The sequence below is a fragment of the Oncorhynchus keta genome, chromosome 4 (assembly GCF_023373465.1).
Source record: "Oncorhynchus keta strain PuntledgeMale-10-30-2019 chromosome 4, Oket_V2, whole genome shotgun sequence".
NCBI classification, from domain to species: Eukaryota; Metazoa; Chordata; class Actinopteri; order Salmoniformes; family Salmonidae; genus Oncorhynchus; species Oncorhynchus keta.
Window position 1 is genome coordinate 83677777 of NC_068424.1, and position 12612 is coordinate 83690388.

Consider the following 12612-nt stretch of genomic DNA (forward strand, 5'->3'; position numbering starts at 1 on the left):
TAAGAGAAACCATTTTAATGTAGCCAACGATTGTAGGGTCCCACTCCCCTGGGAAACACTGACCAACACTTTGGTTCCTACCCTGTCACAATAAGGCCTCTATAGGGATCCTATTGGTATTCTATGAATGCCTCCTGACTTTCATTCATTGTCAGGACAAACACTCTATTCAAAATGTACTTTATTACATTATAACTGTATAATTAGAATACTCATTATATTTCCAGGATTCCAACAATTCAACTAACTGTTTTGATCTAAATCTCAAGTCACAATTTCAATATTTGGTTAAAAATAAGACCTCTGTTTTTTTGGGGGGGTGGGGGGAGGTCCCTTATTGTGCAGTCCTACATTGTGGAAATGATCTGAAATGAGATGAACTTCTGGTTGAAGGAAGCCACCAGAAGGGAGGAATCCCCATGTATATGTTGCCACCCTAAGGTCACGCACAACTCAGAGAAAATCTAGAACTTGTATTATTCATTGGCGATAATGATATTTTGCGTTTGTCTCTCGTTCGCGCTTTCTGTCTGTCTCGTTTTATTTTCGTGTCAAGTCGGCGAAAGAAATCAATACGTAATAGTAAATAAGTTTATCAAGTAGTAAATATAACCCTAGAGCAGGAAACTAAGAATACAATATAAATCCTGACGCATTTATCTGAAGGTGTTTGAATCCAGTCTACCACAAAGAGTAGATTCAAGTATGAGCCAGGCCTATGTATGTGTGTGAGACCTGGGGGGGTGTGTATGTGTGTGTGAGACCTGGGGGGTCTGTATGTCTGGCTTTGTGTCTGTTATACAGGTTGTGTTTGTTTGACCTGGGGGGGTCTGTATGTCTGGCTTTGTGTCTGTTATACAGGTTGTGTTTGTTTGACCTGGGGGGGGGTCTGTATGTCTGTTATACAGGTTGTGTTTGTTTGACCTGGGGGGGGTCTGTATGTCTGTTATACAGGTTGTGTTTGTTTGACCTGGGGGGGTCTGTATGTCTGTTATACAGGTTGTGTTTGTTTGACCTGGGGGGGTCTGTATGTCTGTTATACAGGTTGCACATTATACACGTTACTCTGCTCTGACTTCTCTCCTCCTACCAGCTCGGACTATTTCTCCTCCTACCAGCTCGGACTATTTCTCCTCCTACCAGCTCGGACTTCTCTCCTCCAACCAGCTCGGACTATTTCTCCTCCTACCAGCTCGGACTTCTCTCCTCCAACCAGCTCGGACTTCTCTCCTCCAACCAGCTCGGACTTCTCTCCTCCAACCAGCTCGGACTTCTCTCCTCCAACCAGCTCGGACTTCTCTCCTCCAACCAGCTCGGACTTCTCTCCTCCAACCAGCTCGGACTTCTCTCCTCCAACCAGCTCGGACTTCTCTCCTCCAACCAGCTCGGACTTCTCTCCTCCAACCAGCTCGGACTTCTCTCCTCCAACCAGCTCGGACTTCTCTCCTCCAACCAGCTCGGACTTCTCTCCTCCAACCAGCTCGGACTTCTCTCCTCCAACCAGCTCGGACTTCTCTCCTCCTACCAGCTCGGACTTCTCTCCTCCTACCAGCTCGGACTTCTCTCCTCCTACCAGCTCGGACTTCTCTCCTCCTACCAGCTCGGACTTCTCTTCTCCTACCAGCTCGGACTTCTCTCCTCCTACCAGCTCGGACTTCTCTCCTCCTACCAGCTCGGACTTCTCTCCTCCTACCAGCTCGGACTTCTCTCCTCCTACCAGCTCGGACTTCTCTCCTCCTACCAGCTCGGACTTCTCTCCTCCTACCAGCTCGGACTATTTCTCCTCCTACCAGCTCGGACTATTTCTCCTCCTACCAGCTCGGACTATTTCTCCTCCTACCAGCTCGGACTATTTCTCCTCCTACCAGCTCGGACTATTTCTCCTCCTACCAGCTCGGACTATTTCTCCTCCTACCAGCTCGGACTATTTCTCCTCCTACCAGCTCGGACTATTTCTCCTCCTACCAGCTCGGACTATTTCTCCTCCTACCAGCTCGGACTATTTCTCCTCCTACCAGCTCGGACTATTTCTCCTCCTACCAGCTCGGACTATTTCTCCTCCTACCAGCTCGGACTATTTCTCCTCCTACCAGCTCGGACTTCTCTCCTCCTACCAGCTCGGACTTCTCTCCTCCTACCAGCTCGGACTTCTCTCCTCCTACCAGCTCGGACTTCTCTCCTCCTACCAGCTCGGACTTCTCTCCTCCTACCAGCTCGGACTTCTCTCCTCCTACCAGCTCGGACTTCTCTCCTCCTACCAGCTCGGACTATTTCTCCTCCTACCAGCTCGGACTATTTCTCCTCCTACCAGCTCTGACTGTCAATCAACCGGATATGTTTCATCCATATGCTACAATTCCTAAGCAGCTATTTTGAAAGCGTCTATATCTGAATGTAGCATAAGCTCCTTGACCCCAGTGTCACCTGAACCCTGGGTCTGACCATGACACCTGTTGTGGGTTTTACTTGAACAGCAAACTATGGGGGGGGGACAGCTAGCTATGATGGGTGGCATTAAATCCATGTTTCAGCTCTGAAACTATTGGGGGAGAACAGCTAGACTATGGGGGGAACAGCTAGCTATGATGGGTGGCATTAAATCCATGTTTCAGCTCTGAAACTATTGGGGGGGGGGAGAACAGCTAGCTATGATGGGTGGCATTAAATTCATGTTTCAGCTCTGAAACTATGGGGGGACAGCTAGCTATGATGGGTGGCATTAAATCCATGTTTCAGCTCTGAAACTATTGGGGGGGGGAGAACAGCTAGCTATGATGGGTGGAATTAAATCCATGTTTCAGCTCTGAAACTATGGGGGGGGGGGAGAGAACAGCTAGCTATGATGGGTGGAATTAAATCAATGTTTCAGCTCTGAAACTAACAGTTGCCTCTCAGTTCATGCATTCCTCTGACGTGTGTCAGTGGGGCGTGTCCCAAATCACACCCTATTACCCTGTGCACTAGAGCACTCCTTTTTGATCAGGGTCCATAGGGCTCTAGTGAAGAGGAGGGCCATTTGGGATGTAATCAGTATGTATGATACACTATCAGACTGAGTTGCTCCACTTCCCTCTCTCTCTCCCCCTCTCTCTCTCTCTCTCTCTCTCTCTCCTCATAAGGACATGTTATGGCTTGTTTAGGCTTGCCCAGGAACAACTTGTTACTGCGTTAGGTCACTGTATCTTAGCTAAATGAAGCGTACGTAGCTAAATGATTTCTCTGATTGTCCATAAACAACTGGCTATGGAACAGAGTGACACCCAACACAGGGAGGGACTCCAGCCCTTATAAGTGCAACATTGGTCGGTGTGTCTGTGATGGAGGGAGCGGCTGACCCAGCCTGTTTGTACGTGCACTCTGTGGCTCTTCCTACCCTCCTCTTGTACCTACTATTTCTTTCTCTGTGGCTCTTCCTACCCTCCTCTTGTACCTACTATTTCTTTCTCTGTGGCTCTTCCTACCCTCCTCTTGTACCTACTGTTTCTTTCTCTGTGGCTCTTCCTACCCTCCTCTTGTACCTACTATTTATTTCTCTGTGGCTCTTCCTACCCTCCTCTTGTACCTACTGTTTCTTTCTCTGTGGCTCTTCCTACCCTCCTCTTGTACCTACTGTTTCTTTCTCTGTGGCTCTTCCTACCTCCTCTTGTACCTACTATTTCTTTCTCTGTGGCTCTTCCTACCCTCCTCTTGTACCTACTATTTCTTTCTCTGTGGCTCTTCCTACCCTCCTCTTGTACCTACTGTTTCTTTCTCTGTGGCTCTTCCTACCCTCCTCTTGTGTACCTACTATTTCTTTCTCTGTGGCTCTCGCACGCCCTGGCACACTCGCCTGCCTTCCCTCGCGATCTCGCCTGCCCGCCCGTCCACGCTCGCTCGCTCGCTCAGTACCAGCCTAGTATCATAACATGTTTCCTCAGAACTGAGGAACTCAGAACTGTCACGTAGATCGGTAGAAATGGTCAGATAAATTAGCACTCCAGGTGGAAAAGGTTGCTGAAACCCTGGTGTTCATACTGCAGGTATTATCAGACAGGATGGGGACTCTGGTATGTTCATACTGCAGGTATTATCAGACAGGATGGGGACTCTGGTATGTTTATACTGCAGGTATTATCAGACAGGATGGGGACTCTGGTATGTTTATACTGCAGGTATTATCAGACAGGATGCTGCAGGTATTATCAGACAGGATGCTGCAGGTATTATCAGACAGGATGCTGCAGGTATTATCAGACAGGATGCTGCAGGTATTATCAGACAGGATGCTGCAGGTATTATCAGACAGGATGCTGCAGGTATTATCAGACAGGATGCTGCAGGTATTATCAGACAGGATGCTGCAGGTATTATCAGACAGGGTACTGCAGGTATTATCAGACAGTATAGGGACTCTGGTATGTTCATACTGCAGGTATTATCAGACAGGATACTGCAGGTATTATCAGACAGGATACTGCAGGTATTATCAGACAGGATACTGCAGGTATTATCAGACAGGATACTGCAGGTATTATCAGACAGGATGGGGACTCTGGTATGTTTATACTGCAGGTATTATCAGACTGAGTTTCCTCTTGTATCATAAATGACTGAAGGACACCTCGGTGTCCATCTCCACACGCTGAGCTGTTTCAGTAGGGTTATGTCACCTTGATGGGCTGTTAACAGACATGGAGAATGACACACGTGACTACAGTCGTAGTAACAGGCCTTTGCCGTGGGCTATATCCCCTGGCTGTTTCCATAGTGACAGTACAGTCATACTTGGGTTTACACCACCTGTTTAGGTTATCCCCTGGGTGTTTCCATAGTGACAGTACAGTCATACTTGGGTTTACACCACCTGTTTAGGTTATATCCCCTGGCTGTTTCCATAGTGACAGTACAGTCATACTTGGGTTTACACCACCTGTTTAGGTTATATCCCCTGGCTGTTTCCATAGTGACAGTACAGTCATACTTGGGTTTACACCACCTGTTTAGGTTATATCCCCTGGCTGTTTCCATAGCGACAGTACAGTCATACTTGGGTTTACACCACCCGTTTAGGTTATATCCCCTGGGTGTTTCCATAGTGACAGTACAGTCATACTTGGGTTTACACCACCTGTTTAGGTTATATCCCCTGGCTGTTTCCATAGTGACAGTACAGTCATACTTGGGTTTACACCACCTGTTTAGGTTATATCCCCTGGCTGTTTCCATAGTGACAGTACAGTCATACTTGGGTTTACACCACCTGTTTAGGTTATATCCCCTGGCTGTTTCCATAGCGACAGTACAGTCATACTTGGGTTTACACCACCCGTTTAGGTTATATCCCCTGGCTGTTTCCATAGCGACAGTACAGTCATACTTGGGTTTACACCACCTGTTTAGGTTATATCCCCTGGCTGTTTCCATAGTGACAGTACATTCATACTTGGGTTTACACCACCCGTTTAGGTTATATCCCCTGGCTGTTTCCATAGTGACAGTACAGTCATACTTGGGTTTACATCACCCGTTTAGGTTATATCCCCTGGCTGTTTCCATAGCGACAGTACAGTCATACTTGGGTTTACACCACCCGTTTAGGTTATATCCCCTGGCTGTTTCCATAGTGACAGTACAGTCATACTTGGGTTTACACCACCCGTTTAGGTTATATCCCCTGGCTGTTTCCATAGTGACAGTACAGTCATACTTGGGTTTACACCACCCGTTTAGGTTATATCCCCTGGCTGTTTCCATAGTGACAGTACAGTCATACTTGGGTTTACACCACCCGTTTAGGTTATATCCCCTGGCTGTTTCCATAGTGACAGTACAGTCATACTTGGGTTTACACCACCCGTTTAGGTTATATCCCCTGGCTGTTTCCATAGTGACAGTACAGTCATACTTGGGTTTACACCACCCGTTTAGGTTATATCCCCTGGCTGTTTCCATAGTGACAGTACAGTCATGCTAGTATATCCCTGTTGACTGACTGATTTCATAATGAAAGGCCTTTTCCTTTAAGCTCAGACTGGCTGATGTCATACTAGCAGGCCCCTGTCTCAGACTGTTGACTGACTTGTAGCGTAATAAAAAGTCTAGTCGCCCCCTCGTCTAGCCGCTCTGACTGGCTGACAGACTTCCCTCTCAGGCTGTGACTGGCCGGACCTCCAGGAAGTGATGTGTGGGTGGTCTGGTCTGTGTCTCTCTGTCCCAGGCCCCCTGAAGTATCGTCTCAGCCCAGAGAGCTGATTTACACAATAAAGAACAATCCGACTGACAGCAAGACTGAAGCTTCAGAGAGAGGCTGAAGAGATGGCCTCTCGCTCTGCCTCTCGCTCTGCCTCTCGCTCTGCCTCTCGCTCTGCCTCTCGCTCTGCCTCTCGCTCGGCCTCTCGCTCGGCCTCTCGCTCGGCCTCTCGCTCGGCCTCTCGCTCGGCCTCTCGCTCGGCCTCTCGCTCGGCCTCTCGCTCGGCCTCTCGCTCGGCCTCTCGCTCGGCCTCTCGCTCTGCCTCTCGCTCTGCCTCTCGCTCGGCCTCTCGCTCGGCCTCTCGCTCGGCCTCTCGCTCGGCCTCTCGCTCGGCCTCTCGCTCGGCCTCTCGCTCTGCCTCTCTAAATAGCATGGGAAACATATATGTTTACATTGCCACAGTAAGTAAAATCGATAAACAAAAGTGAGAAGAAACAAACTATTAGAAATGAACACTAAGCGTCGCACTCAAAGGTTTTAACATATCATGACGTAAAGTATTATAGTCACAGCTACATTTTAATTTTTTATTAAGCAATATGCAAATAGTGCTAGTTATTGTGTTTGTGTGTGACAGTTGGTAGCTTTGAGAAGGTTAGATTTTTTTTTTAGGAGAATTATATGGCTGTATGTGTGTTGAGTTTGGCCAGGCAACTGATTTTTTAGGTCCATTCGTGTCTTTCTAGATGGTTGTCCTGTAGACGTGTTAAGTGGGGTTTCTGTTCCTCTCCTATTGGTTCAGAGCTGTGTGTGTAGGATGGTATATGTCTGTGAATGCTCTGCTTCTGTCCTCCTCTCCCTGTATGAGCCAGGAACACAATGTTTCCTCTAAATTCCTGGAATGCCGTCATTCCTCATGTCTCTCCCGTTCTCAGACCCTGGCAACAGCAGAGCACTTTCTCTTCCCGGTATCCATTGGCTGTGTCCCTCTTCCCTATATAGTCAAATCAAATTTATTTATATAGCCCTTCGTACATCAGCTGATAGCTCAAAGTGCTGTACAGAAACCCAGCCTAAAACCCCAAACGGCAAGCAATGCAGGTGTAGAAGCACGGTGGCTAGGAAAAACTCTCTAGAAAGGCCAAAACCTAGGAAGAAACCTAGAGAGGAACCAGGCTATGTGGGGTGGCCAGTCCTCTTCTGGCTGTGCCGGGTGGAGATTATAACAGAACATGGCCAAGATGTTCAAATGTTCATAAATGACCAGCATGGTCGTATAATAATAATAATAATAATAATAATAATAATAATAATAATAATAATAATAAGGCAGAACAGTTGAAACTGGAGCAGCAGCACGGCCAGGTGGACTGGGGACAGCAAGGAGTCATCATGTCAGGTAGTCCTGGGGCATGGTCCTAGGGCTCAGGTCCTCAGAGAGAGAAAGAAAGGAGAAAATTAGAGAATGCACACTTAGATTCACACAGGACACCGAATAGGACAGGAGAAGTACTCCAGATATAACAAACTGACCCTAGCCCCCCGACACGAAAAATACTGGATGGTATATATAGTGCCCAACACATTGGCTGTGTCCCTATATAGGGCATATACATTGTTTCCCAAATCACACCCTATTCCCTAGTGCACCAAAGCCCTATGGGCCTGGTCAAAAGTAGTGCCCTATCCCCTATGGGCCTGGTCAAAAGTAGTGCCCCATTCCCTATGGGCTGGTCAAAAGTAGTGCCCTATTCCCTATGGGCCTGGTCAAAAGTAGTGCCCTATTCCCTAAGGGCCTGGTCAAAAGTGGTGCACTACTGATTAGCCTTAAATGAATAAATGTAGGGACTAGAGTTCCATTTGGGACTCAGCCCAAGTGTCCTGACATCATCATCATCAGTCTCCCAGAACGCCGCATGACTACCTTCTCACATCCCCAAAGGAATGCTTTACCGTCATCACTAGAAGAAAAACCAGCCCAGCCCCGCCCCGCCCCCCAGCCCAGCCCCGCCCCCCAAACAGGGCTGGTTGAATGTCATCATCTCTAACCATCAAACAGGGCTGGTTGACCTTCAGATACTACTAGGTGCTCTTGTTGAGATTCCCCCCCCCCTCTACACCCCCTCTACAGCTTTGAGTTACTGCTAGGTGTTCTCGCTGATTGGTACTGGCCCCAACAGCTTTGTTACAAAGGAAAGGTCTTAAATAAAAGGCTACATCATCTGGTTAAACCTGGATGACTCGTTATGAATCACTTCCACACTGACAAGGCTGTTTTTTTTTTACCTTGACTTACTGCTAGGAGCTGACACTAAGGTGGAGTACGTCTAGCAGCGGGCTTTGTTGTAAAGGACTGGTTCATGTGAATGAATTGTGTTGTGAGTCACTGTCAGTACTAGATTTACCTTGAGTTAGTGCTCCAGTATTTACTGTCACCGCGGTAGATACTGGAGCCTTACAGCAGCCAGCAGGCTCTACTTTCCATTTCTCAGAGGGATATTTATGGGCTTCCATCAGCTGTGCTGGGAGTGATGTAAGGGGAAGCTGTGTATCTCCCAGGCCAGAGCTGTGCTCTAAGGAGAAGCTGGCGAGCTGTGTATCTCCCAGGCCAGAGCTGTGACGCAAGGAGAAGCTGGCTAGCTGTGTATCTCCCAGGCCAGAGCTGTGCTCTAAGGAGAAGCTGGCTAGCTGTGTATCTCCCAGGCCAGAGCTGTGACGCAAGGAGAAGCTGGCTAGCTGTGTATCTCCCAGGCCAGAGCTGTGACGCAAGGAGAAGCTGGCTAGCTGTGTATCTCCCAGGCCAGAGCTCTGACGCAAGGAGAAGCTAGCTAGCTGTGTATCTCCCAGGCCAGAGCTGTGCTCTAAGGAGAAGCTGGCTAGCTGTGTATCTCCCAGGCCAGAGCTCTGACGCAAGGAGAAGCTAGCTAGCTGTGTATCTCCCAGGCCAGAGCTGTGACGCAAGGAGAAGCTGGCTAGCTGTGTATCTCCCAGGCCAGAGCTCTGACGCAAGGAGAAGCTGGCTAGCTGTGTATCTCCCAGGCCAGAGCTCTGACGCAAGGAGAAGCTGGCTAGCTGTGTATCTCCCAGGCCAGAGCTGTGTTGTAAGGAGAAGCTGGCTAGCTGTGTATCTCCCAGGCCAGAGCTCTGACGCAAGGAGAAGCTAGCTAGCTGTGTATCTCCAAGGCCAGAGCTGTGCTCTATGGGGAACTGGCTAGCTGTGTATCTCCCAGGCCAGAGAACTGACGCAAGGAGAAGCTGCTAGCTGTGTATTTCCCAGGCCAGAGCTGTGCTCTAAGGAGAAGCTGGCTAGCCTCATCTTTAATAAAGGCCAGAGCTCTGACGAAAGGAGAAGCTAGCTCACTGTGTATCTCCCAGGCCAGAGCTGTGTTGTACTGGAGAAGCTGGCCAGCTGTTGTCTCCCAGGCCAGAGCTCTGACGTAAGGAGAAGCTAGCAGCTGTGTATCTCCCAGGCCAGAGCTCTGAAAGGAGAAGCTAGCTAGCTGTGTATCTCCAAGGCCAGAGCTGTGCACCACAGAGAAGCTGTTTTAGCTTTATGTAATATATTACTGGGCACGGGAACTGGCAGTGTAGGGCTGGGTTTGGGAACTTATCTAGGTTGACTTTTTTTGGGATCTGGCAATGAGTCATGGGTTTTGGGGAACTGGTTTGAGTGTAGGGAATTAAAGTTTTTTTATTTTTATTTAAAACACAGCAGGTTGAAAGGTACTGATTTTCCGTTGTTTTAATAGAAAACACAGCAGATTGAAAGGTACTGGTAGACTTCCCCTTTAATAAAACACAGCAGATTGAAAGGTACTGGTAGACCTCACCTTTAATAAAACACAGCAGATTGAAAGGTACTGGTAGACTTCCCCTTTTAAAATACTATAGTTCATACCAACACCACAGAGCAAGCTGTTTTAACTTTATGTAATATATTACTGTTCACGGTAATAGATGACATTAAAGAGACATTTGAAATTATCTAGGTTGACTTTTTTTTTTGATCAGAATGAGTCATGTATTTTATAAATTGGTTTCACTGATATCAGAATTAAAGTTTTTTATTTTTTATTTAAGAAACGGCTTGACTGATTTTCCGTTGTTTTAATAGAAAACTCAACGGTACGCCGTCAGTGTCCTGCCGATACGCCGTCAGTGTCTTGCCGATACGCCGTCAGTGTCTTGCCGATACGCCGTCAGTGTCTTGCCGATACGCCGTCAGTGTCTTGCCGATACGCCGTCAGTGTCTTGCCGATACGCCGTCAGTGTCTTGCCGATACGCCGTCAGTGTCTTGCCGATACGCCGTCAGGGTCTTGCCGATACGCCGTCAGGGTCTTGCCGATACGCCGTCAGAGTCTTGCCGATACGCCGTCAGAGTCTTGCCGATACGCCGTCAGAGTCTTGCCGATACGCCGTCAGTGTCTTGCCGATACGCCAATTTTTAAATTACAAATGGCAGATCATATGAGACCATGTGATTTAATTTGTATGTGGTGTGGTTTGATGTGTTGCAGGGTTTGTTGTCCCCTCTCCTAGTCTCCTTCCTTCCTTCCTATTATTGACTAACTGTGATGGGGTGTAGTGCCTCCTTCCTTCCTAGTATTGACTAACTGTGAGGGGGTATGTTAGTTCCTTCCTTCCCCCTCTCTCGTCTAAAGGCCTGAGCACAGCATTTTACTATGGAATGTATCCCAAATGGCACCCTATTCCCTATATAGTGCACTACTTTAGACCAGAGCCCTATTCCCTATATAGTGCACTACTTTAGACCAGAGCCCTATTCCCTATATAGTGCACTACTTTAGACCAGGGCCCTATTCCCTATATAGTGCACTACTTTAGACCAGGGCCCTATTCCCTATATAGTGCACTACGTTAGACCAGGGCCCTATTCCCTATATAGTGCACTACTTTAGACCAGAGCCCTATTCCCTATATAGTGCAGCACTTTAGACCAGAGCCCTATTCCCTATATAGTGCACTACTTTAAACCAGGGCCCTATTCCCTATATAGTGCACTACTTTAGACCAGAGCCCTATTCCCTATATAGTGCACTACTTTAGACCAGGGCCCTATTCCCTATATAGTGCACTACTTTAGACCAGGGCCCTATTCCCTATATAGTGCACTACTTTAGATCAGGGCCCTATTCCCTATATAGTGCACTACTTTAGATCAGGGCCCTATTCCCTATATAGGGCACTACTTTAGACCAGGACTCTATTCCCTATATAGTGCACTACTTTAGACCAGAGCCCTATTCCCTATATAGTGCACTACTTTAGACCAGGACCCTATTCCCTATATAGTGCACTACTTTAGACCAGGGCCCTATTCCCTATATAGTGCACTACTTTAGACCAGGACCCTATTCCCTATATAGTGCACTACTTTAGACCAGGACCCTATTCCCTATATAGTGCACTACTTTAGACCAGGGCCCTATTCCCTATATAGTGCACTACTTTAGACCAGAGCCCTATTCCCTATGTAGTGCACTACTTTAGACCAGAGCCCTATTCCCTATGTAGTGCACTACTTTAGACCAGAGCCCTATTCCCTATATAGTGCACTACTTTAGACCAGGGCCCTATTCCCTATATAGTGCACTACTTTAGACCAGAGCCCTATTCCCTATATAGTGCACTACTTTAGACCAGAGCCCTATTCCCTATATAGGCACTACTTTAGACCAGGGCCCTATTCCCCATATAGTGCACTACTTTAGACCAGAGCCCTATTCCCTATATAGTGCACTACTTTAGACCAGAGCCCTATTCCCTATATAGTGCACTACTTTAGACCAGGACCCTATTCCCTATATAGTGCACTACTTTAGACCAGGGCCCTATTCCCTATATAGTGCACTACTTTAGACCAGGACCCTATTCCCTATATAGTGCACTACTTTAGACCAGGACTCTATTCCCTATATAGTGCACTACTATAGACCAGGGCCCTATTCCCTATATAGTGCACTACTTTAGACCAGAGCCCTATTCCCTATATAGTGCACTACTTTAGACCAGAGCCCTATTCCCTATATAGTGCACTACTTTAGACCAGGACCCTATTCCCTATATAGTGCACTACTTTAGACCAGGGCCCTATTCCCTATATAGTGCACTACTTTAGACCAGAGCCCTATTCCCTATATAGTGCACTACTTTAGACCAGGACCCTATTCCCTATATAGTGCACTACTTTAGACCAGGACCCTATTCCCTATATAGTGCACTACTTTAGACCAGGGCCCTATTCCCTATATAGTGCACTACGTTAGACCAGGGCCCTATTCCCTATATAGTGCACTACTTTAGACCAGAGCCCTATTCCCTATATAGTGCAGCACTTTAGACCAGAGCCCTATTCCCTATATAGTGCACTACTTTAGACCAGGGCCCTATTCCCTATATAGTGCACTACTTTAGACCAGAG

General features: G+C 47.5%; 1 protein-coding gene across 1 annotated transcript in view; it reads left to right on the plus strand.

Annotated features, from left to right (window-relative positions):
- The window catches only part of LOC127929748 (PDZ and LIM domain protein 7-like), a 73054-nt gene that overhangs the window by 9319 nt on the left and 51123 nt on the right, over positions 1 to 12612 (plus strand). The window lies entirely within an intron of this gene.